Source organism: Protopterus annectens, chromosome 5.part0, assembly GCF_019279795.1.
Source record: "Protopterus annectens isolate FY-2018-M chromosome 5.part0, PAN1.0, whole genome shotgun sequence".
Lineage (NCBI taxonomy): Eukaryota > Metazoa > Chordata > Ceratodontiformes > Protopteridae > Protopterus > Protopterus annectens.
The window spans coordinates 1,664,631,277-1,664,655,308 of NC_056735.1; the positions used below are offsets into that span (position 1 = coordinate 1,664,631,277).

The 24,032-nt window shown below is 36.0% G+C and overlaps 1 protein-coding gene across 7 annotated transcripts in view; it reads right to left on the bottom strand.

The window, feature by feature from the left end:
* ERG (ETS transcription factor ERG) overlaps positions 1-24,032 on the bottom strand; it is a 2,569,778-nt gene that overhangs the window by 657,323 nt on the left and 1,888,423 nt on the right. For 2 of the 7 annotated variants that reach the window (XM_044071456.1, XM_044071457.1), the window contains one exon: positions 21,889-21,948. The exons of the other annotated variants lie outside the window; for them this stretch is intronic. The gene's annotated coding sequence lies outside the window, so the exon portion shown is untranslated. The remainder of the gene's footprint in view (positions 1-21,888; positions 21,949-24,032) is intronic. 7 annotated transcript variants of the gene reach the window in all.

Here is a 24,032-nt window from a genome sequence, read left to right on the forward strand (position 1 = left end):
TAAGGTAAGCTGAGTATAAGATAAGTAGTGAGGAAGCTTGAGCCAGTTAAGCGTTTTTAGTGCTAAACAACGGTGGGTATGGTAAAGTTTATTGTAAGCAAATCTGGCAACTTTGTTGTAGCACTGTTCAAGTTTAGAACTAGGTGATACTTGTAGGTTGGTCGTGATAGGGGATCCATACAAAATAGAGGCTAAGAGGTAAGTGGTAGCTAGAATTTGGCAGAGTCTGTAAGGAATTTCTTTACTCTATGTAGGGTGCCTAATTTTTGATGGGTTTTCTTCATGCTGTTGTGGATACGTACAATGAATTTAAGAGTGCCATCAATTGTCATGCCAAGTAGTTTTGCATGTGGGGTAATTTCAATTGTGGTATACTAATAATATTTAATATAATAATAATATTTAAGGAAGAAATTTTAAAGATTTTTTTTTCAAGGAAATGGGATTTCGAAAAAAGAAAACTAATTTAGTTTTTTAAGATTTAATGTAGCCGGTGATTATCCTGTAGCCAACTTTTAACAGAATTAAAGGCTTCTTGAGTAATTCTCTGATTTTGAATTACATTGCCAGAAATGCATATTAGGGTAGAATCATAAGAGTTTTGCATGAGGGAAGCTTGTTGAGATGATTTATGTAAATTGCTAGTAAATATATTAAAGAGTAGAGGGCCATGAAAGGAGCCCTGTGGCACATTGGGATTGACAGGAAGCAAGGGAGAAAGAGTGAATAATTTAACAGACTGGTGTCTGTTTGTTAAGTAGTTGTTAAACCATAGTAGTATGGGTTGTGACGGCCTGAGGGAAGGCAGTTGGAAGAGAAGTTTTTGGTGAGAGATTACATCAAAAGCTTTGGAGAGATAAAGGTATACTGAGAAAACAAGTTTGCCTTCATTTCTGGATTTGTTAATAGTACCTGTGAAAGTTTATCAGGGCATGGCAGTGCTATGGCTGGATCTAAAAACATGATGTGTGGGGGTCAGGAGCTTTCCCCTTAGAATATGTTGAAGAGATTGCTTGTGAATACACTTCTCCAGAATCTTTGACAAAGGGGATAATATGGCAATAGATCTGAAACTGGTTATATTAGATGAGGTTCCTCCTTTATAAAGGGTGATGGTAAAGAATATTTTCCATAAAGAAGAAATGTATGATTCCTTGATAGATCTGTTAATTAGAACAGACGGGACAGGCTACAGAACTGGTAGCTTACTGAAGGAGAACAGGGTTTCAGTTTAAAAAGTAGCAATTTAATGCAGGAGGCTGGGATAGGTTTTAGGGTGATATAGGGGGTGTTTGCTGTCTGAGGAGAGGGCATTCCAGTATTCTTGGGAGGAAAGTCTTTACTAAGGGCTTTAATGCTTTCTAGAAAATGTGTGCCAAACTGGGCTGATATTTCACAGGAAGTGTTGCTATTTGGGGCAGGATTAGGAGTGATGGATGTTCCAGGATGGGGTATTTTACTAACAGAAGATCTGAATTTTTTGGATGGTTGGAAAACTGATTTAGTAAGGGGGTTACTGAAGTAGATTTTCTTGTTTACAATAGTCTGTCATTTAGTATGGTTACATAGTTCTTTAAAATGTAGGTTTTGAGAAGTTCTGTACTTTAACTATTCTTTCCAAGCCCTAGCTCCTTCCTACATTAGGTGCCTGCTTTGAGTGGCTAACCCACAAGTATGGTTATTCTTTACTCTTTTTGCTCTAGTTGAAGCCAGATTATTTAGGGTTTTCAGGAAAAGTGAGTTAAATTTGTGTACAACTTCACCGAGTGGAATATTTTTTACAATAGACCAGTGAAAGGAGCGTAGAATTCTGTTAAATACATCAGGGTTAAAATTAGCGAGGTTACCAGAAGTTGTAATTAAGTTATTTGAAGTGATGGGTACCGAGTTTGTTTGCATTTACAGGGAGGCGATCACTGAGGTAATCAGAGAAAGTGTCACTGGTGATAAATCTGGTGGAATTAAGACACCATTAACTAGTCAAGAAATGAGCCACTGTTTTTGGAATATCTATAATGTGTGGGTGAGGAAATGAGTTGAGTAAATCCAAGCAGGTTTAGGCTAGTTGGATATTTTGTACAGATAATCTGCCATTTAATCAAAATTAATGTCACCTAGGATTATCTTTTCTTTAGAAACTGTATGTGAGATCCAGTTTAGGATGTTTTCCAGGGTTGTAGCATTATTACCTGGGGAATATAGAGTACTATAATACACAGCTGCTTATGGTTATTTTGCTAAAGATGGGGGATGAAGAGTTCAGCGTTGTGGAATTTGGGAATAGGTTTATATTGTAGGGTAGGATTTCAAGATAGTCAGGGTATAGAAAAGCTAGTTTACCACCTCTTTTTCAGTCTATCAGCCCTGATGATACTATAACCATAAATTGATATGTCAGTTAATTATATGGAGCTTTAGCTATGTTTCAGTTATGACAAGAATATCCAGTGATTGTGGAAGATCCAAGCATGGAGTTCTGAATTTTTTTTATAGAGCTGCGAGTATTTACAGAAACTAATTTCAGCTGTTTGGGCGAGTTTGAGATAGATGGGTTGGATTTTGATGGTTTTGGTGATGGTGGTGTGGTCCCTGTTTTGGAAAGAGATGGGTGGGCTGAGTAGGAGGAGGTTTGGCTTGGCATGAGTTTTGGTGGTTGCTGGGATGTCAGGATAGAAGGAGGGTCTGGGTTGGGATGAATTTCCCCAAAGAGTGGTAAGAGAGAAAAAATGGATATGTTTGACAAGCTTGTTTTAGTTTAACTGTAGCATTTAGTCTTATTTTGGGGTCTACTTTATTTACGTGAAAGCGTAAAACTGCAAATACATATGAATCGAACCATATGCATCAAAAGTGCAAGCCATCAAAAACTGTAAACGGAAATCTCCGTAGGTGGAGATTTCCATTTACTTCAATGTAGTGCAGTCTCGGAGTTGGTATATTTAAGTAGCGGGGGTGTGGGAGGGTGCAGGGGGCTTGCCCCCCTGCCTCTATCTTTTTTCTGTGTATTTTCTTTCTTTATTAACTTTCAAATGTTTATGAGTTTGATGCACGTGTCGATCTTTATGCATTCAAACTTTTGAACGTTCGAGTTAAGAAAGTAGACCCCTTATTTTGGTGTGGTAGGTGTGAGAGTTTAGTAAAGTGAATCTGAAGTAAAGACTGGATAAATCTTTGTATCCAATTGAAGTGATTAATTTATATAAAGATACTGAGCTTAATAGGAATCCTTTTTATAGATACATCAGATGTGGAAGGAGTAAAGACACACAAACTGATAAACTGTGTGGAGATTCTAAAATTTATTCTCAGACACAACAGATTATAGATATATTTACAAAATCTTATGCAAAACAGTTTGGCTCCACAAAAAGGGTGGTAGGTTGTCCTAGTGACATCCAGGTAACCCCAGACACTTGAATCAAATTAGATTATACTGAAAAAGAACTGCACAAACTGGATTCAAACAAAGCACAAGGAGGAGTCGGAATTAGTAACAATGACCTAAGAACACTTCAGAAAGAACTTACAGTACCATTATATCTATTATTTACTAGATCATATAAACATGGGGAGATTCCTCAAGATTGGAGACATGAGCTTAATCAACCTGTTTTTAAGGGAAAGGGGAGTAGGACAAACCCAGAATCATATAGACCCTTAAGTCTACTTTCATGTTGTGGAAAAATAATGGAGAAGGTAATATTGGATAAGTTATTGTCAGTACTGGATAGGTTGGGACTTGAGAAACCATAAATCAGCATGCATATGTTGAAAACAGATCTATTACCACCTGTGACATGATGCTCTATAACAATATAACAGCTATGAATGAAAGGTTGTGCTGTGATGTAATTTATATAGATTTAACTTCAGCATTTGACAGGGTCATACACTGATCAATAAATTAGTACAACTAGGTATTGATGCATTCTTGATAAGATAGATAGCTGCATGGCTTACAAACAGGGCATGGCAAGTATCATACAGCCACTGGACAGATGAAATCCTTGGTTACAGTCAGGGTGTCCTACAGGGCTCTGTCCTAGGCCCTTACTTGTTTAGATTGCATCTTTCAGACCTAACTTTTTCATTTTAGGTGTTCTACAGTCTATATGCAGACGACCTGAAATTGGGTAAGCAGATTACATGTGTTACAGATAAGGCATGTGTGCAAAATAAGTTGACTAAATTGACCATTTGGGCACAGGAGAATAATATGCTGATAAATACATAAAATATAAGTATATGAGATTTGTAGGCATAAATTGAAAGGTAAATATTTAATACAGTGATTGAAACTGTAGACTCATTTAAGGACCTGGGTATATGAGTAGATTCAGCTATGAGTTTTTCTAATCATATCAACCAATTGGTTAATGTTACAGAACTATAGGTTGTATAAAAAGATTATAAAGTCTAGGAAATCAAAAATAATGAAGTTATTGTTTGCTAGTTACATTAGACAAACTTGAGTATGGAATAACGATATGGAAACCCTATAAGAAAACAAGCATGAATAAACTGGAAAGAGTACAACAGAAATATACCAAGGGTATCCATGGATGTGAAAATGTATGTTATTATAAAAGACTAAAATATCTGAATTTGTACAGTGTCTCTTACAGATATTTAAGAGGAGATCTTATTCAGGTATATAGGGCATTTAGTGACAACTACCTCTGCGAATGTTTGGGGTTAACAAAAAGTACTAGAGAATCATCAGACAGCTTATGTAGAAGATTCTATAGGAATGAGAGCTGTACTAACTGGTTCTCTGTCAGAGTAGCTGATGCATGGAACAGACTACCAAATTACATTAAAGCAAGTGCTAGTTTAGAAATTTTTAAGAAGAGCCGGGATAACTATTACGGGACAAGTGTTTTGGTATATTGGTAAGCTAGAAGGGCATTAATGCCCGTGGTTGAAATATTTGTATGCATTTATGTATTAATAGTGAAGTGGGGTGATTTGAATGGTTAGAGGTGGAATATATAGTCGGAGAAATGCATACAAGACTGAGTGATGTATGGTAACTTGTGGGTGATAAAATAGGAAGAGTAAGGATGCAGTAATATTTAAGAGAAGCATGGCCTGTAGCTTCTTAGAGAGATACATCAGAAAAAGAGGAGATAAAACCCTGGGATATGAATATAGGAGGGGTAATAGTAAATACCTTAGTGAAGTGTATGGTGTATGTTGTGATCACTGTTGTTAGTAAATATAACAGGAGATAGGAAAGAAAGTTAAAGTGCTTAAATGCAGACAGATGATTTAGGAATTGTGTATGTGTTCTTGTGCCCAGTGTATGTCTGTATGTATGTGTATGCCTTGAAGAGGGGTGGGAAATAGGTGGAGTTGTAGGTGGAGAACAGGTCCTATAATTAATTGGCTGGGGAACTGGGGGTGGGAAGGCAGCATATCAGTAAACAGCTCCAACACCAGCAGGAGTCTATATCTGTTATGCTGTCAGTGGAACAATATTATTTAATAGGAACATTAGTCTAACACAAGTTTTGGAACCACAAGAGATATCTACTCCAGACTGCAGTTACAGCAGAGCTGTTTAGAAGGAGCAAAGTACTGCAAAACACTATGAATCTACAGGTGAGCTTTCCTCAGTTACAATTTCACAGCAAACTAAGTGCAGGAAAGTTTGCAGAGAGGAGTGGAAAATGGAACAAGCTAAAATTGGTTGTGAGAGCATCAGTAAGAGCATAACCACTTATCCGAAGGAGGAAAAGGCCACCCAGTAATATAATAAATGTTGTTTAACGTTGTAAGCATGGGCTCTGTAGTAGGACATTGCGCTCTCACTACTATTACTCAACAGACAATAGCAAGTGGAACAACAATCCACTTTAAGCCTTAAGTGAATAATACAGTGGCCCTAATAGCATTATAATGTACACTCCTAGTTCCCTGTTGAAATGTACCTGTGTGACTAAGCTAAGAAGTCAGGATGTGTGAGCAGTAGTCAAGCTTGTCTTGTTTTTGTTTATTGTTAGATGAAAGGATGGTGTTTCAGAGAGAGAGACAGTTTTGTTTTTTTGCTGGAAGAAACAGAAAGGATAGAAAAGATAGAAATATTAGACAAGGAGAACAATGGATGAGCACACAAACTTATGCAGCATAACTCAGAATTTCAGGCCAAACAGAATCTTACAACAGCAATCATTTTATGATGACATTCTCATCATAAGCATTTGAATATTATATACAACATATGCAGTCTATTAGGCTCACTACTTAGAGTAGTCAAAAGTAATAGCACACAATCAGTTTGTATAGTAATACACTATTACTCTAGCAAAGCTATGCAGTGTATAACTCAGGGTAAGTCATTCTGATACAAACAAGTATTAATTCAGTAATACATTAAGATTCCAGGACTAATACTTCCAAACTATACCCTAATATATCTCCTTAAAAACATTCTCATATAAACATATATTGTCTCAATAAATGTGTACAGGTCATGACTGTTACAAGGGTCTACTATACATGGTCGACATTTCAGAATGTCGAAGACCATATGGTCGAGACCAAATGATTGACACACAGCCCCCGTAACTTAAATAAACCAATTCCGAGATCACATTGCAGTGCGGAAGATGGAAATCTTTTCATTCCACACTGTATGGAGATGCCGGTCCTGCATGGTCAGATATATGGGTCTGTGTCAGATGAACGACTTTTCAGAAACTTGAAAAATATCAAAGAGACCATATGATCAAAACAAAAAAAAACACAAACGTCTACTTTGTTATGTATTTGCAGGAATGGAATGGTCAGGAAGATCAAAATAGCTACTTTTTTCATAAAATGTTAGTGGATTATTAAAACAATTTTCCTAAGCAGACAGTAGGGACAGAACATATGGCTAAACTCAGGAATATATAAAAAAAGAATAAAGTTATTATCCTTGCAAAAATGAAGGGGTCAGATTCCACGTGGATTAATTTTTTGATGGAAGTGCCACATGCTGAGGTTATATCACTGCTCCTCTTCATGTTATTAGCCACAACGCTGCTTTTCACAATTCAAATTGGGTGAAGTTTCAGTTTCCAAGAATGAGACACTGTAATTGCTGCACTTCCCTAGTTGGATCTATAGTGGTATGATAATGAGATGCCAAAACACACTTATGCAAATGACTCACATTATCTATACATGGTGACCACTGAGGGAAAGGGAAGATGTTGTTGGGAGGACCCGAAGGTGATCTCCGTTCATGACACTAGACAGGAAGTCAGGATGATGGATGTGTGGGAAGTGTGATATTCATAGCTTTCTATAACAGGCAGATAGTTAGCTTTGCTCCAAACAGCAGAGTATTAGGAAGCAGGCAGAAGTAAGCATATTTGGTTCCACAGCAGAGGTGGTTGCAATCAACTGTAATCATAAGGACAGACTTGGGAGAGATTCTCTCATTTTTCATCATAATTCCAGACTTGGAAGAGGTGCATGTTTGTTGTGAGCAGCCCATAATAAAACAGGTAAGGCTACATAAAGGTAAGCATGGCCTTCAGTCATCAATAATACATTTTATACCATTTAGTACATTTTGCCTCACAACAGTGAATTATTATCAGAAACATAGCTGCATTCAAGAATCCAAGTATAGCTAATATACATCCTAGGACATAATTTAGCAGACAGAAAAAATATGACAAAACTACTGTTGGTTAAAATAAACCTGCAGTAGCACAAGTCACAAGCTGAATGGATGCCATACTGGGCATGGGCAGATTTGATTCCTGGCTGTCTTATGTTTCAAAATGTATATGTTGGAAAATTTCGACAAGATTGTATAATATGAGAAAATTGCTTGCTCATGCTCATAAGAGGCCTTTGACAGATCTAGCTGACTGACTGATCATTAGTTCCTGCTTTTGCTTATTCTAATATGCTACCACAAAGTGTTGTGTGGTGTTTGCAGTCACCGCAAATAGGAACAACAGGCCACTACCAATTCACTGAAGACAAGGAGTATACTACAGAATGAAGCAAATTGTTCATAACTAGATTCACTGAGATTTCTTAAAGTGCTTTTTTATAGGCCAGATACGCCATGTGACCTATGCTAGAGGCTCCACTTCTTGAAGCACTGCACTTAACATAGTCAACTGTGTGATATATGGTGCAGTATCTGCAGCAAAAAATTTCAGACTCAGTAAAAACTTATAAACACACAGGGGATGGTCTGGATGCATTCATGCTCGTTACTAATATGGCAGTACATGAAGCCAGAACCATGTGATATCCCACATGCATAGTTGCTTTATGAGTACCAGTTAAAATGGTGACATGCTATATAGCACATCATTATATTCCAAGTTAAAGTACACATTACATAAATGAGTAGTGATATAGTCTACACTATTTTAAGGACATCGCATGATATACTTTTGAATTAGTATAATCATACATGCACACACACACACACACACACACACACACACACACACACACACACACACACACACACACATCCTCACACACACACCGAAGCCCCCTACACACACACACACACACACACACACACACACACACACACACACACACACACTTACTAAATAGCAAGTGTATGCATAATTTCTTGCAACCATAACAGGTGACAAAGTCATTCTGATTGAACAGCTCTTTACTTACCCAACCATAACTACATATGTTATAGCAGTAGATAATGTTATAACTGTTTCAGCACATACTTTGAGTAAGATATAACATTCAGGCACTTTTTTAATATCTGGAAACACAGTCATTTTGGTGACTGTCATGCATTCATGGTTAGGATAACTGTGCAGTTCTAGAACAATCTCTTTTTCCCCCTTTTGCATACCTTGCAGGTGACAATTATTTGCTTTGAGTTTCATTAATCATGCCTTAGTATCCCCAGTACTGTCACACTATGCTTAGTCCACTGTGGCCGCTCACAGGGTGGGAAAGAGAGGTTGGAAACATCCAGTGGATAAGGCCAGGTCCATATATGCTACCCTGTAACCAGTAATTATTTTGTTATTCCCAAATGAGCCATCCTCCTCTGATTGGAATGTGGGTCAATAATTGAGTTGAACTACCCCTTTCTGGCACTATCTCACATTTATAATTTCACTGTCATGAGGTAAAAATAGTCTTGTTTTGTACAAGTATCTTCAGCTATACCTGGGTGACTGTCCATCTCTGGTTTCTTCATCGCAGGACCTTAGTTTATTGGCTTGACTGACAGCAGCAACTTCCTACTACTCCAATAATTTAACAAACTTTGAATACTAACAACTCCAAGTCTCAGAAAAGACATTGTTTTAGCCGATATTCATTAGTATGAGAGACATTGTTTTAGCCGATATTCATTAGTATGAGAGACATTGTTTTAGCAGATATTCATTAGTATGAGAGACATTGTTTTAGCAGATATTCATTAGTATGAAACTTCTCCTCTTTGCCAAGTTGATTACACATTTCCTATTTTCACTGGCTGAAGTAATAATAATGAAGTACGCAACTTTGTTATCCTTCTTTTCTCAACAACAACTGAGATGGTGATAATCAAACTGGATGCAATGCAGTGTTTCTCTCCCAGGCAGAACAAGACATCAACATATTCTTCAGTTAGTAAAACACTTTTACTGTATGTTTTCATTTTCTAGAGTTTGTATTATATTCTCAACTTACTCATTAGAAAGTGAGTACGTTAAAGAAGCAGAAGTTCTTAATCCAGGGAAAATAAACAAAGCAATTAAATGACAAACTGTTGGCCATAATGGATATTAAGGTGACTGGGACTTGACATGTCAAAAATCAACAGAGTAATAACTGGTTGTGAAGATGTAACTCATAATTTACCAACATCTGCATACTTTGCATAATAATTAACACACACATGAGATATTGACTGCCAATGAAATAAAATAAATCATGGCAATGTACTTCATGGCTTGGCTGGTATTGCATAACGATGCATAGTATCTTTTGTACTGCTCTTATTAAACAAATTGCAGGCTTAAAATTGTTTTACCATATTTGATGAGACATACCAGGCCAAAACATTATGTCATGTATCCTTTCTTTATATTTGACAATGCTAATTGTGCTTAGTGTATTCTTTCCAGCATGTTTATACTTGGTTTGGCACTTTCACTTTGTTGGATCTGAAGAACAAACCTTGTGACAAATGACTTTCATCATGGAAAGTGCAGAAAATTTCCTCCTTCATCTGGTCATTCTGATAAAACATCTGCAGCTCAATGTCTTACTATGCATTTTAGAAAGTCTGGTAATAAATTTTGAAGTCCAAGCAACCAATGATTACATTCTTCCAAAGTAACAAAATATTTTAGTTCCTGTCTGTACTTCATTTTGCTTTTAAGCATCACTGCATACTGCCTTTTGCTTGATTGGTTTTAATAGGCTGCACTGCACAAATATGTTCATGGTTAGCTACCAGGCATGCGGTCTAGGAGACAGATGAGGAACCTAGCCTAATTTCCCAATTACCCCAGTGCAGTGTCTGGTTAAGTGACTTGCTCAGTGTCACACAGTAGACAAATGGAACCTGAGGGAATCAACCCTGGGCTACATGAATCAGCTCATTAACAGTTCATAGCCTTCATTCTCTGCACTAATTGCTTCACAAACATATGATCCACTGACTTTGTGAAGCAAATCCTGCATTATCATTACTTATATGAACTAACCAGTTCACTTCACAGATATGCAAATCATTGGCCTTGTGAATCTTCACATCATTAATCGGAACATATAAAATGTGGTCCCTGTGAGTTCGAAACTGACTGTTTTGATTAACTTCATAGTGACCTCTGTTGCTCTTTGCTGGCACTTTGCTACCACAAATTCCTTTAATTGTGCCTAATTGGTCACATACTAATCTGCACAATATATTTAATAGTTATATCAACACAAAATAGTAGATCATACCCTTTGTTTTGTAAGCAACACAACTTCTTTTGACATAGTGGTTTCACTGTATTAACAGAATAAATCAGTAGTGACGTTTTTTTGATTCCTATAAACAGTTCTTCAAGCTCGATTCTCTAGATGTATACCAGTTAAAATGTTACATTCAGCTTTTGCATCAAGCTTATGTAATGCTGTAATGTTTTGCCTATTTATATTCAACTTTCAGCCCAGTGTTGTTTAGTATGGCAATACTGCTGAAATTCTGTCTCCTATGAAGAAACCGTGTGCTCTTCACACATCAACCACCCAAATAATTATTCTAATTTGTATTGTTTGAATCAAAGACCACATGTTCAACAGCTTCATCTACATCAATCCCTGGACAACATTGCTTCTGACTCCTCTGACCTAGCACCAAAATTTCAGTGGTAGTTAGTTCTGCTACTTTAATCATACTCACAACTTGCCCAAGGTCAGATCAGACTCCAAAGTCAGCTCCTACTGTAACAGTAGTTTACTTTTTACTTTGTCATTTTAATACCATATAACAGATTATACAGCTCACCTAACTCACAGACATAAGCTCTGTGACTCATTTCAGTCACAAGGCATCTACAGATACCTGCTATCCTGATTTTGATGAAACAGAAATAGCAAGTGCATGGCAAATTTTTTATGGTTCAAAAAAGTGACTATTTTTTTTTCAAAAAGCAACTTAATCTGTTGCTCTCTAGTAAAATGCATCATATCAAGTACCTTAAATGCATAATCTCTAACTAGGCAAAGAAATGCAGCAACATGTGTTTCCTTATTTTCTGTAGTTATACTTGATGAAAGGCTGTAATTTCTGCAGCCACAGCTTCTACTCTTCTGCCAAACTGCTTCAGAATACTAGCTCAGAGAGACTGGATACACAATTCACAAAGAAACAACTGGGGATATATGTATGACTCCCAAATATGGAAGAAAGTCTAGAAAATGTAGGATCTTTGCTAGCAACTGTTTACACAGGTATTTGTACCCAAGTAGACTCTATAGAATTTTCGTCAGGTAGATAGCAAATGTTGGAGGTGTGATGGAGAACAAAAGAGGTTATTGGGAGCACATTTTTGGGGATTTTAATGAGTTGGCAGATTTTAAAAATTCCCTTCAGACTACTCTGTCAGAAATATTGGGTGATCAAATTGCTGTAACTAAGGAAATTATTTCTTGAGCTATGATATAGAATCATAATTGCATAGTAAGGCCTTCCTGAGTCTAATTAAAGCAATTACTATAAAATGGGAATCAAAGTCTAAACCAACTGTACAAAAAGTAGTGAATATAGTAACAGAAATTAAACAACTGTAAATGGGATCTTTAAAAAGGGTAAGAGCAAATTACATAGGGACAATGGGAACTGTGGGAATAGTATATGCAGAATAATGTTATGGAGGAGGAATAAGGTTTAAAAGAAGGCAGGATTTGAATGAGCTATGTAATATTTGTCTGACAATGATTGGATAGATTATAAGTGATGTATAATGTTTGCAACTAAAAATATGTTAGTACAGTTTGTTTTCATTTATAGAAATCTATGATTGCCTACGTCATAGGTGATAATTTCATAAAGATGTTTCTTGTTAAAAAACTGCTTCAGAATACTAATATTGCTAGTCAAGTAAGAGGTATAATGAATGAGATGATGATTTTTCTTTCCAATCTGTTCTAAATAAGATGGGGCTAAGCTCATTTGCTGTAAAGAGTATAGACTAGTGAATGTATTCTAAAGATAAATGTCAGTTTCATCACCATAACTGTCACATAGCTCTCATAACATGTCTTTTGTTGAACTGTGGCTTATTTGGTTTATTGAGTTGCTTGTTTTTTTTAAATACTACTCATTTTAAAGATTTGCCCATTCAATTAATGAGTTACTTGCTTGTCAAAAATTTCCGTTATTTCCGAGCTGCCATCTCAACTTCTCTGTTTGTTTTTTGTTGAGATTTGCTCTTTTGCACTCCAAGATTCTCCCAGTGGTCTAGTGATAACTTATTCCAATTTTGTAGACCTTCTGCTAATAATCGAGAGTATTAATTTTAATGGATTAAAAATGTGCCTCACAGATACTTGCTGTACATTGTCAAAAAGTATCTTATGTGAAATCTTCATTTAATTTTGCATATTGTAATTGAGTTCAACATTTGCATAGAAAGATTTCAGACTAGACCAAAATGCAGACACATTGGAGATGGTCAGGGCGCATCCGCACTCTTGTTTAACATGGTAGCAACTGAAAAGCAAGACAGAACCAAGTGACATTCCATATGCACATTATCGTTAGGGGTACTAGGTAAAGTGGCATTACACTGTACATTATAAACTCTTTAGTCACTTCACTTGTGAGATAAGAAAAAAAAAACTCCATTTCCCTGCCTGCTCTTCCTTATATGTTTCTCTCCAAATTGGATGAAAAATTTAGTTTAGGGAGATCATCAAAATTTCAGCATAATTTGTTAACCTTAGGCAACAAGCTAATACAGGAGGACACTCTATGGCCACTGCTATTAATTAACATCTTGTAATAACAAAGTGCATCTGACCATTACTTAAGAAGCCTAATTGGAAACTAGCATATGAAGAATGATATGTCTAATGTCCTCAGCTGGTAGAGCCTGGAAAATATGTTTATTTATTTATTTATGTTTATTTGTATGTATGCATTTATGTACATACAGAATTTATTTTAACTTGAACAAACAATTTTACTGGACACACATTTCAGAATATTCCATACTTTCTGTGCAGTTCTTATGCGTGGTACACTTAAAATTTACACTAGTGACTGGGCATTTCCCCTTATATAATCCCTCAATAATTACTAATATACATAATAGCTTCAGTCCAATCCTGGTACTTGAAATGTATTTAGTCACAATTCACTAGAATGTCCTACTCACAACAAGCTACATTTGCCAACATTTTTTATATTTGTTTGCATTTTGATTCCCAAACTACATAAATTAGATCATTTCTCAAATTTCCTCTTTCAGGCAATACACACATGAAGACATTTTCCTCATCATTACCGTGATATTTCAGTCTTTAGAATATTCCATAAACTAGTTAAAATATTCAACCAAGTCTTCTATTCTGCATTACAATACTACATATATGCTCCTATAAGTCTACATGTATCTCTACATGTATACTGTGAAGTATCATACAATAGGCATCATCAAACTGATCCCAAATGACTATCCTCAACTACATCCTGCACATACAGTGTTCACTATATTGGGGGGGGGGGGGTTGTATTTTTTCACTTCCTCACCACTACATTTTTCACTATAAGCATGATTATCCAAATTAGTTAATCTTTACTCAAGTTATTCACATAATCTTAAAAAAAATGGAGAAACATTCAGGAACACTACTAATAACCATAAAAACTGAATGTAACTTGTTGCAGGGTTAAAAAGCCACAGGACCTGAAAGTAAAAGTTACAATCTACTTTAATAATATTTAAAAAGACATTCCATTAAGCACTTTTATCAATAAAACAACCTTTTATAAAAAAAAAAAAAACAAAAAAAAAAAAACAAGTCATGTGATCAAACAAATTAAACATTAACCAAAAAGCTAACTGGAATTAATGTGAGACAATAGTACTACAAACACATTATTGGACATTCCAAAACCCTTGAAAGGGAATGGCAGTTAAGTTATAAATAAAAATAATGCTAAAAATCTAAATCTCAAAAACATTCTCTTGTAACAAACTTTTAAAAATTTAAAAATTTAGTAATCTAAGTTTAAGCATCGGTTGGATTGAAATACAGTCGTTTAAACCAGGATAGTCTAAGACTTTGATTGCCTGCACATTCCCCCACCTCTATCTATTTATTGGTCTGTCTTTTGTCTGTCTGTCTGTTTCTCTCTCTCTCTCTCTCTCACTCACACTTATACTGTGGTGAATACGAACATCCTTTTAGACACAGTTTTATGTTAGAATTTTTGTTAGTGTTAAGACAACCAAAGTGCAACTGGCATTTGAACTTAATCCTTCTTACAGTCAACAGCAGAAAATTTGAAAAAAATGATGTGCAGTCTGTTCGTTTCAAAAGATTATACACAGAATATTTTGAAATAGTACATATAATCCCTAGGGTAGGCAAAAGTTTGGAACACTGTAACCACTGTAAGCTAAATTCAGGGACATAAGTAACAAGGGTTTTGTAGCTCACTGATCTTGTATTGAAAACATACACAGGCAAGCCTATATAGTAATGAATTAATAAGGAAATACTTATAATAAAACATAAAGGAACTGGCTGAAACATACATGGATAGAGATGGTTGAGAATATTCAGTTAGACTAGGGATAAATATGGTATATAAATGTACGTACGTACATTACAGCATATGCCAAGCCCATCTATTTTTCAGACTTGTAACAGTGTCTTACGCTAATACTCAAGGAGGTATTAATTTTTCTCTTTTTGAAAAGCCTAAGATTCCTATGTCTCTAACAAAGTACTTATGCTAGATGCTACAAGCAATGCATCAGTGCATACAGAGCAAATTATTGCTGGACTACGAAAACTACAATTTTGCCTTTGCATAAACAATATACATTTTAAAGTTTAGTTTAAAATTCATGGAACAGGTCAAGCCCCATTTGATAAGAAATCAAAGCAATTCTTCATACAAAACATACCCATCAATCTGAGAATATCTGTATTCAAATTGTACCATATTCTGTTTCATTTTGTTTCGTCACTTGGAAGATATTATAGAACGGTTTACTATTACAAGGTCGAACGGCACTCCTTCGACTGTCGTATAGTCGACAAAGGAAGGTCGTAAATGTCGAATGTCGAAGTAAAAAAATCAATCTAGGAACGGTGTTAACATGGGTTGAGGTAGGTGTTCATATTATTCTGAACTACAAACATCTCCCCTACCTCGACCCATGTTGAAACCCATTCCTAGATTGTTTTTTTGAGTTCGCGATTATCAGTTTCGACCTTCCGTTGTCGACTATACGACAGTCGAAGGAGTGCCGTTCGACCTTGTAATAGTAAACCTATAGAACATATGTCCACAATGTCCTTTCACTAAGTGAGGCTTTGTTTGGTCTACTTTTCAAAGCAGCCATTAAAACATAATATTTTGATATCATTATAAGGTAGTGGAGATTCTGGCTGTTCTCAGTCAATGAGATTGTTTTCATGAGACAGCATCTGTTTGCAATTTCTTCTGAGTCTTGTGTCTTTCGGCTTTTCCCAGTTAGGGATCGCCACAGCGGAACTCCGGTCCACTAATGATTACCAGTAGATTTTTACGTGCCAAGTTGCTGGCCCTGACGCACAACCTTCAACGAAGGTACGCCCATTCACGCATGTCTCCACACAGAAGACACTCTAGCTGAGAATCAAACAGGACAACATCTTACTGTGAGGCGACAACGCTACCTCAGCACCACCACCACAGCAGTGTTGCAATTTCTTCTGAGCTTTTTGGGCTGTGATTTCTTTTCTTTATAAAGGCTAAAATGTATGATCATGGAAGGGATATCCTTTTGTTAGCCAACAGCAACAACTTTTCATTATCTAAAAAGAATATCAATGTTGCAGAATGCATATGAGTATAAGTGTTTCTCAAAAAATAACATTTGTGTCTAAGGGGCAGATATCACTGAACCACTTCTTGACAGCAACAACAATATTAATTATTCTGTGGCTGTCTCTCCTGCTTGTTTCTCTACTAATGTACTTTCTTTTATGGGGAAAGTTAATTTGATAATCAACAGAAATGCTCTATTAAGTTAAGCAAGTTTCCTGTGCAACCTGTGCAATGTTCAAAAGTAGGCTCCTATTATGTACTCTGAACAGCCTTTAAGCACTTAAGAGGTTGCTACCAGTTCTTATCAATGAAAGAAATCATTTGTTCCAACCCTCCTACTATGTATACTACCTGTCATCACTAAAGACTCAACCTCATCTCTCAGTGTTATAGTACAAACTGAATAGTGTGGTAAACTGTATGCAAAACCAATCAAATGTTTTCAGCTATGGCACGATTTATAAAATTTACATGTTAATAAAAATTAAGCTCAGCAGATTAAAATGTGACAGCTTTTTTTTAATATTAGGTCATATGACCACTCATCATGAAACTCATTACAGGAAGTGCCACCAGCTGCCTAAACAATTAAATAAGAGACAAATTTACCAATAACATAGTTTCCCACAAGCCAATGTATTCGGTATGCATTACACAGTTATATTGTTAATATCATGGCCGTATCTTTAAAGGTAGTTTGCAGTAGTTGTGTTTGTTTGTCCTCTGACCTCAATGAAAAAGTTAAATAATGGTTCTTGCTGAATGTGCATCAATCATGGTCCTACAGCTCATTGTTATATATGTCTGTCCATATGGCCATATAGACAAGTCATTGATTGAAACAATACTTTAACAGTAAAGGAAAAACTGGCATATCTTTGAGAATGGGGTATTCATTTTTTCCATGACGGTCTGCAGTTTTGGAAGTTCATATATATAACCAAGGAATGTGTGGAGGTGAAGTCACCCATATCAAAATGAAGGAATGCTTGCCCACCATAAAAAAAAAATCCTTTTATTTATCTCTTAGTAGGTCATGGCTTCTAACTGCCAACCTTTTTTATGACTACATGAAATACAGACAGATCGGTCATGACTTCTATAAGCAGACTCATGGTAATTACATCTAATGCCTCTTTACTCATTTAGCTTGACTATGTATATAATTTACATTGTATATACTTAATGGCATTCAAAAGGCAACTTGCAAAATTCTCATATCATGCTGAAATGAATGGAATGCATTGGATACATGAATAATTCAAGGAAACAACAAGCAAAAAAACAAAACAAAAAATAGACGTGTTGATTATACAGTGTTGATTATACAGTGATATGGCTGGTAAACATGCATAAATATATTTTACAGTAGGGTTAAAAAATTAGGGAACTAATTGGTTGATGACTTTGTCGCTCAACACAGACTCATTTTCTAGTCCTAGGGTGCAGCACAGCCACACATACCACTAACCACAAACAAATGAAAAAGTGTATATGTGTGTGTGATTTGGGGGGCATTGTATAAAGCTACACTGTGCAAAATTTTCTCTGCATACTGCCTGAATTTCCAGATTATGCTCTTCTGAATTCAGAAGCACAAATGTAAATGAAACCTTCTGAGTTTCTTTGGTGGTTAAACAAATATAAAAACAGGGTACATATTCGGGCTGCTCTTAATGCAAAATAAAGAATGGATTTATTGGGTCATATAATAGAAGAGGAAAGAGTGAGGGGTACCAGAAAGGCATTTTTTTTCCTTTTAGTATGTGTGTGTGTGTTGGGGGGGGCAGATAAAAAATACTACTGAGTACAGAAGCAAACAGTGCCACTGTAACGGAGGGAGGAGCCTCTGTTGCAACAGTCAGTGGAATGATATTATAACTTTAGTGAGAATTCTACCTTCAACCTCTTCAACCTGTACCCACAGTGCTACCACCAGCCTGGGTACCTTACTATTGAAGTACTCTGATGCTGTGTGTGTTCAGGGTGTTTTCTAAGTCAATGCCCTCATTTGTTTGTAGGATTTTTTAAATATTCCTGGGCCTCAGGCTGTTGGTAAAAGAATGAAAAAATGTAGGTACTGTACCTACGAAAACAGTACAAGAGGGAATGAAAAGTGAATTATATTGCTTATCTCGAGTACCTTAGAGAAAGAATGAAATTTGTTTTCATAAGCAATATAAAACATTCCATCATAAATATTTTTAGATATTTCTTTTGTTCTCTTACACTACAGCAAGTTATATTAATGACATTTAGACAGTGCCAAGTAACACACCCATTGCTGATTATCTCTTTTACTTCCCACATGAACAAATATTTTGCATAGGAAAATTCTTCAAGGCACTAATAGTTGTTAAAATTGTTTGTTTTACTAGACGCCAAAGAAATAACACATCCTTTAGGAATGTGTCGTATATTATTGCACTCTTGCCAGCTATCCCTATCCCCCATGAAAAAAGGCAGGCAGGCAATGCATAAATCTAAAATAAACCTTTCCTATAGAATATTGCTATATGAGCAAGAAGAAAACAGTGCTTGTGCACTGTCAAAAAATGATGAGGTTAGTTAGCAATAACATGTTACATGGTATACTACTGTAGTTCCTGCAGCATGTTTGGTAGCAAACAATTTTTACTTAACCTCCTTCCTCCTATTTCCAGGATAAGCTAGCAGATCAGAGGGAGTAAGAAAAAGCTGGATGAAGGTTGAGTGTCTGAATGTCAACCAGTAGGCTGGAGCCAGAATCAGGTAACTCAGGAGAAACTACTGCTAGGACAGGAAGGGGCAACCAGGTAGCAAAGGTTATATTGCAAGTCCTGGATGATATGGTCCCTTTGTTTGATTGGGTGGATAAAGTAAGACAAAAGCCATCTCAGCAGGTTTTGTCCAGTAGACCAAGCTAACGGTGAGGTGAGCTCTAGTACCCTAGACAGCCAGAGTACAAGTAGTTGCTTTTCTGAACCTGTCAAGAAAGTACTGCAAGTCAAAGATTTGTTACTTTGTCTAGCTAAGGATATCTCATCTAACAGATACACTTAAAAGAAAAGACAGATAAAGGGAATAATCTTTGACTTAAGCTTACTGGATTGCTTGGCAGCTGGCTGGTTGTTGTGGTCAAATATGGACATATGTGAATGATAATTTTGGTACTGGATTCCTGTTGTTACCTCATACATTTAAAAGAGACTAAAGAGCCAAAATATTTTATTGCACTTTACGGGTGGTCATTTGGGAAAGAAGAGGAAGTAGTTTAGCAGAGTGAATGGTAAATTCATAAATAGGCAGATAGAATATATAGATAATATATATATGTGTGTGTTTGTATGTATGTATGTATATATATATATATATATATATATATATATATATATATATATATATGGGTTCCCTTTAAAATCTCGAAAAACGGAAATACCAAATTTCAGTTTACCAAAATTATAATACCGAACGCTCGGAATCGCGAAACACCAGAAGCGCGAAATTCGAAATCCCAAATTCGGAGATTCTGGTGTTGCAGTGTATGAATGGATGTAAGTGCAGGTAAGTTTGTATGAGTTTGTAGGTTATGTGCTGTAGTGTATGTTAGTGTGTGTTTTGGTTGTGATGTGTGTGTGTGTGTGTGTGTGTGTGTGTGTGTGTGTGTGTGTGTGCTTGTGTGTGTGTGTGTGTGTGCAAAGGGCTGTCAAATGTGTGGGTATGAGTTGCCTTTGTGTGTGTGATTGTGCAGTCTCAGAATTAGAATATATAAGTACGGGAGGTTTAGGGTTGTTTCTAGTGTAGGTTAATTTTGTTTGTGTGTGGGGGCAGTTGTGTATATGTGAGTGTGTGTATGTAAGTGACGGGATTTTGAATTTCGCGATTATGAGCATTCGGTATTGTGGTATTTCGGCTTTATGATCTTGATATTCTGGAATTCGGTATTTCAGAATTTCGAGATTATAACGTGAACCTATATATGTATATATATATATATATATATATATATATATATGTGTGTGTGTATATATATATATATATATATATATATATATATATATATATATATATATGATAATGCTCTTGGTGGATGCTGCATTTTAATATTTTTGCAGATATATATATTGTAGAAAAACACAGAACATAGGAACATTAATATTGCTGTTTTAGTTACTTTCTGTAGCTAGTATTAGCACTGTAGTGTATAGGCAAGGAAAAAAATGGTTAGTTTTTAAGTTGTAGAGCAATTGTGAATTCGACAACAGATAAGCATGATGGATGGGATTTGGGGTGTTCTGAGAAATGTATGAGAAATGAGTGAAAATGGATAAGACCACGTGCTGTGCTAGAACAGTGGTGGAGATACATATGTGTGCTGTGTTTGTCGTCCTCAGATCCAAAAGGGAGTCATATGATGGTGGTGGTGGGCGAAAGTGACTGGGTGTACAGAAAAGTAGGGATAGGCTAGAAAATTTGACTCTGGGTTCAAATATGGGGGTTACATGATCTCAACCAGTCCAGACTGAGGCTGCCTTGGATTAGAAAATGATGTCTGTGGATCTATAAAGATAACGTTTGAGGATGTCAGTTGAAGTTATATACTTCTGAGTACTAATTTATATTATTAGTTTAAGTATAATATTTTATTTCCAGGTGTTCCAATTACTTTTTCTACATGCTCTCAGTTAACAGATGATCTCTTATATTGAGTAAGTAAGGATAGGGAGCATATACTAGATGAACTGTTAGTGTCAAAGCATTAAAAGGCCCTAATAATGAAGTTAATCCATAATCCAATTAAGAGGTCACAGGGGGATGGGGAGAAAACTAATACAAGAATGTTAGCTAGAATTTACTGCACAAGTATAATGAAAGAAATAGACAAGTTCCATGTTTCTTGTCCAGACTGTCAGAAAACAGAACCTTATCTTGTATTTAAGAGTCCACTGATTCTAACACCAATTATGGAAATGCCAGTTTACTGCACTTTTATGGAAATGGTGGGCATCAGCACAGGCTAATAATGGTAAATGCTACAAAATATGTAGACACCGTATATTATTCAAGGTTAATCCTAAGGTTATTGCTAGAGAATGTGTATGATTTCAATCTGGAATGAGTATCTCTAAACAAATACTTCCTGACCAATGCATGTACTTTATATGAATGGTATTACATCACTTGTGCCAATGTTTCAAATTTAAGCAGTTACAAAAGTCAGTGTATAATCCATAGAATGATGGTTTAATACAGAGGTTTGATAAACCACTGACATTCAAGTTAAGTAAAGTCACTGATGCAGACAATAAGAACTGGGGCTACTTGTTACCCAACTTGCCATTCATGATAGGAGAGCTATCTCAAGCTTTTACTGGGTTTACCTCATATAGGGTCCTGCATGATAGGCATCACAGATGACTGCTTGATTTTTCCAAAGAAACCTAGGAAGAAGAGATGACAGCATTTAAAAGTGAAATACAGTAACACATTATAATGGGTTATAGGACAAACTAAAGCTAGCATATTAATGGAGTGCAAGCAGTCAGTTCAAGAGAAGTAACAAGCCCACACCTCTCAACTGTCCAGATTTTTTGCCGTATATTTTTGGTCTGTCCCTTGTAAAATTTGTGGTTTTCTGGCAAATCACTGAGGCCTGAAATCCCTAAATAATGACATACATTTGACTTTCAGACTTCACATCCTTCAGAAAATGCATGCTAACATAAACCCTGTTATTTTTGTCAACTTTCTAAGTTTATAAGTTTATAACAGCAATATTTAAAATCTGCCTCTAGTTTTGGTCCTTTGTATTCCCATTATTTTCTGTTTTGTCCAGATCTTTTGTACTAAGATGCTGATAAGTATGCAACGCACCTACATAAGAATACCCTTTTTAGAGAACACAACTTAGGGGATGATGTATTTCCATGGAAAGCCGTTTTGGATAAGTGGCTATGGCAATTTCAAGTGGTGGAAAGAATACATGCAGTGAAATACAAGACTGGATAACCAGGAAAGAGAAAGATACAGCAAATCTGTCACTTTCATTTGTTAAAACAATGGAATAAAAGCAGAAAGTTTTGTGGTTAGTTTGCAAGTTAAAATATACACAAGACAGATTAGGGAATCTTTACCTGAAGTACAGTTAGAGAAAGCCTTTTAAAACTACAGTATCAAGAAATAAAATAATTTATATTAAACAATAAAGAAATGTTCTCTGAATCCCTAGGAAAACTAAAATGACAGAACAAATGCAGAGACATCTGAATTGAACGTTAGACTGAGATTATCATAAGTATCAGAATTACAGAAGCAATTAGTAAAAGAAGTTCAGAAGGTGCTAAAATTAGGAGTAATAAGATACTTACAGAGTGAATGGAGAAGCCTGATACTGCTAATTCTGAATTTTGATGGAAATATCATATTCTTTATAAACTATAGAAAATTGAATACCATTTTAAAGTTTAATAACTATCTATATCCAGAATTGTTGGGTTGACAGAGAAATTAGGACAAGCAAGATACTTAACAACTTTAGATTTGACAAAAGGGATACTGGAAAATAGCACATTATCCATATGTTAAACCTACATGGAGATCCAGCTACCCTTCAGAAACTAATGGATAAACTATTAAAACCTCACTCTCAATTTGCTGACATGGCTGTAGTGTAGCAAGGGTGGGGCAAGAGGAGCAACTGCCCTGGGTCCAAAGTGTTGAGATGGGGTCATGATCATCTGATCTTGATCTTTCTTTAACAGAATAGCAGCTTTAAAAAGCTGGTATTGCATTTAAGGTCAAACATGAGTGTTACAGTGCTCTCTGTGTAGTCTAACCTGTAGCAATTGCTTGGTATATTGGGGAAAGTAGTTTGCTATAGTTTAAAAGAAAAGAAAATCTTTCTTTTTTTAACTATAACCTGAGTGTTGTAGTGTTCCATGTAAGCAGAGTATAAACTTTAGCAACTGTTAACTACATTTGTAGCATACAGTTTTCAACAGTTTAAAAAGAGGATTTTTTTTTAACTAAAGCATTGAACACTCTGTACAGGCAGGTTATAAACTCAGCATCTGTTTGCTACAACTTAAAAGAAAAAAAATGATTACCTTTTTAACAATTTTTAAATAAAATATATGGAAGGAAGGTCAGGTCAAGGCACAAAAACTATATCTGAATGGCTCGGACAGGAGGTGGGGGGGGGGGTCGATAATGCATCAGGCCACCTGGTTGGTGTGCCAATAGTAGAGCTGACTCTTTTTTTTTTTTGTCTCTTCAGTGGAAGAGTTTGTGGAGCATGGATATGACTGTAATAAGCCAGTTGCTACACTGTAAAATAATGCAGTGAAGTGCTTTTTTGCTTTTCACTTGAAGAGTTGGGGTGGGGTGCTGGTTCGTGGTACCAGCACAGGGTCCTGGTTGAGCCAGCTATGCCTCTGTGACATGGTCATCCACTTACTGAAATGGGAATCTCACTTCCAAAAGTAAAGTCTGTATAGAATGTAAAAGCCAGGAAAGCTTAACTGTG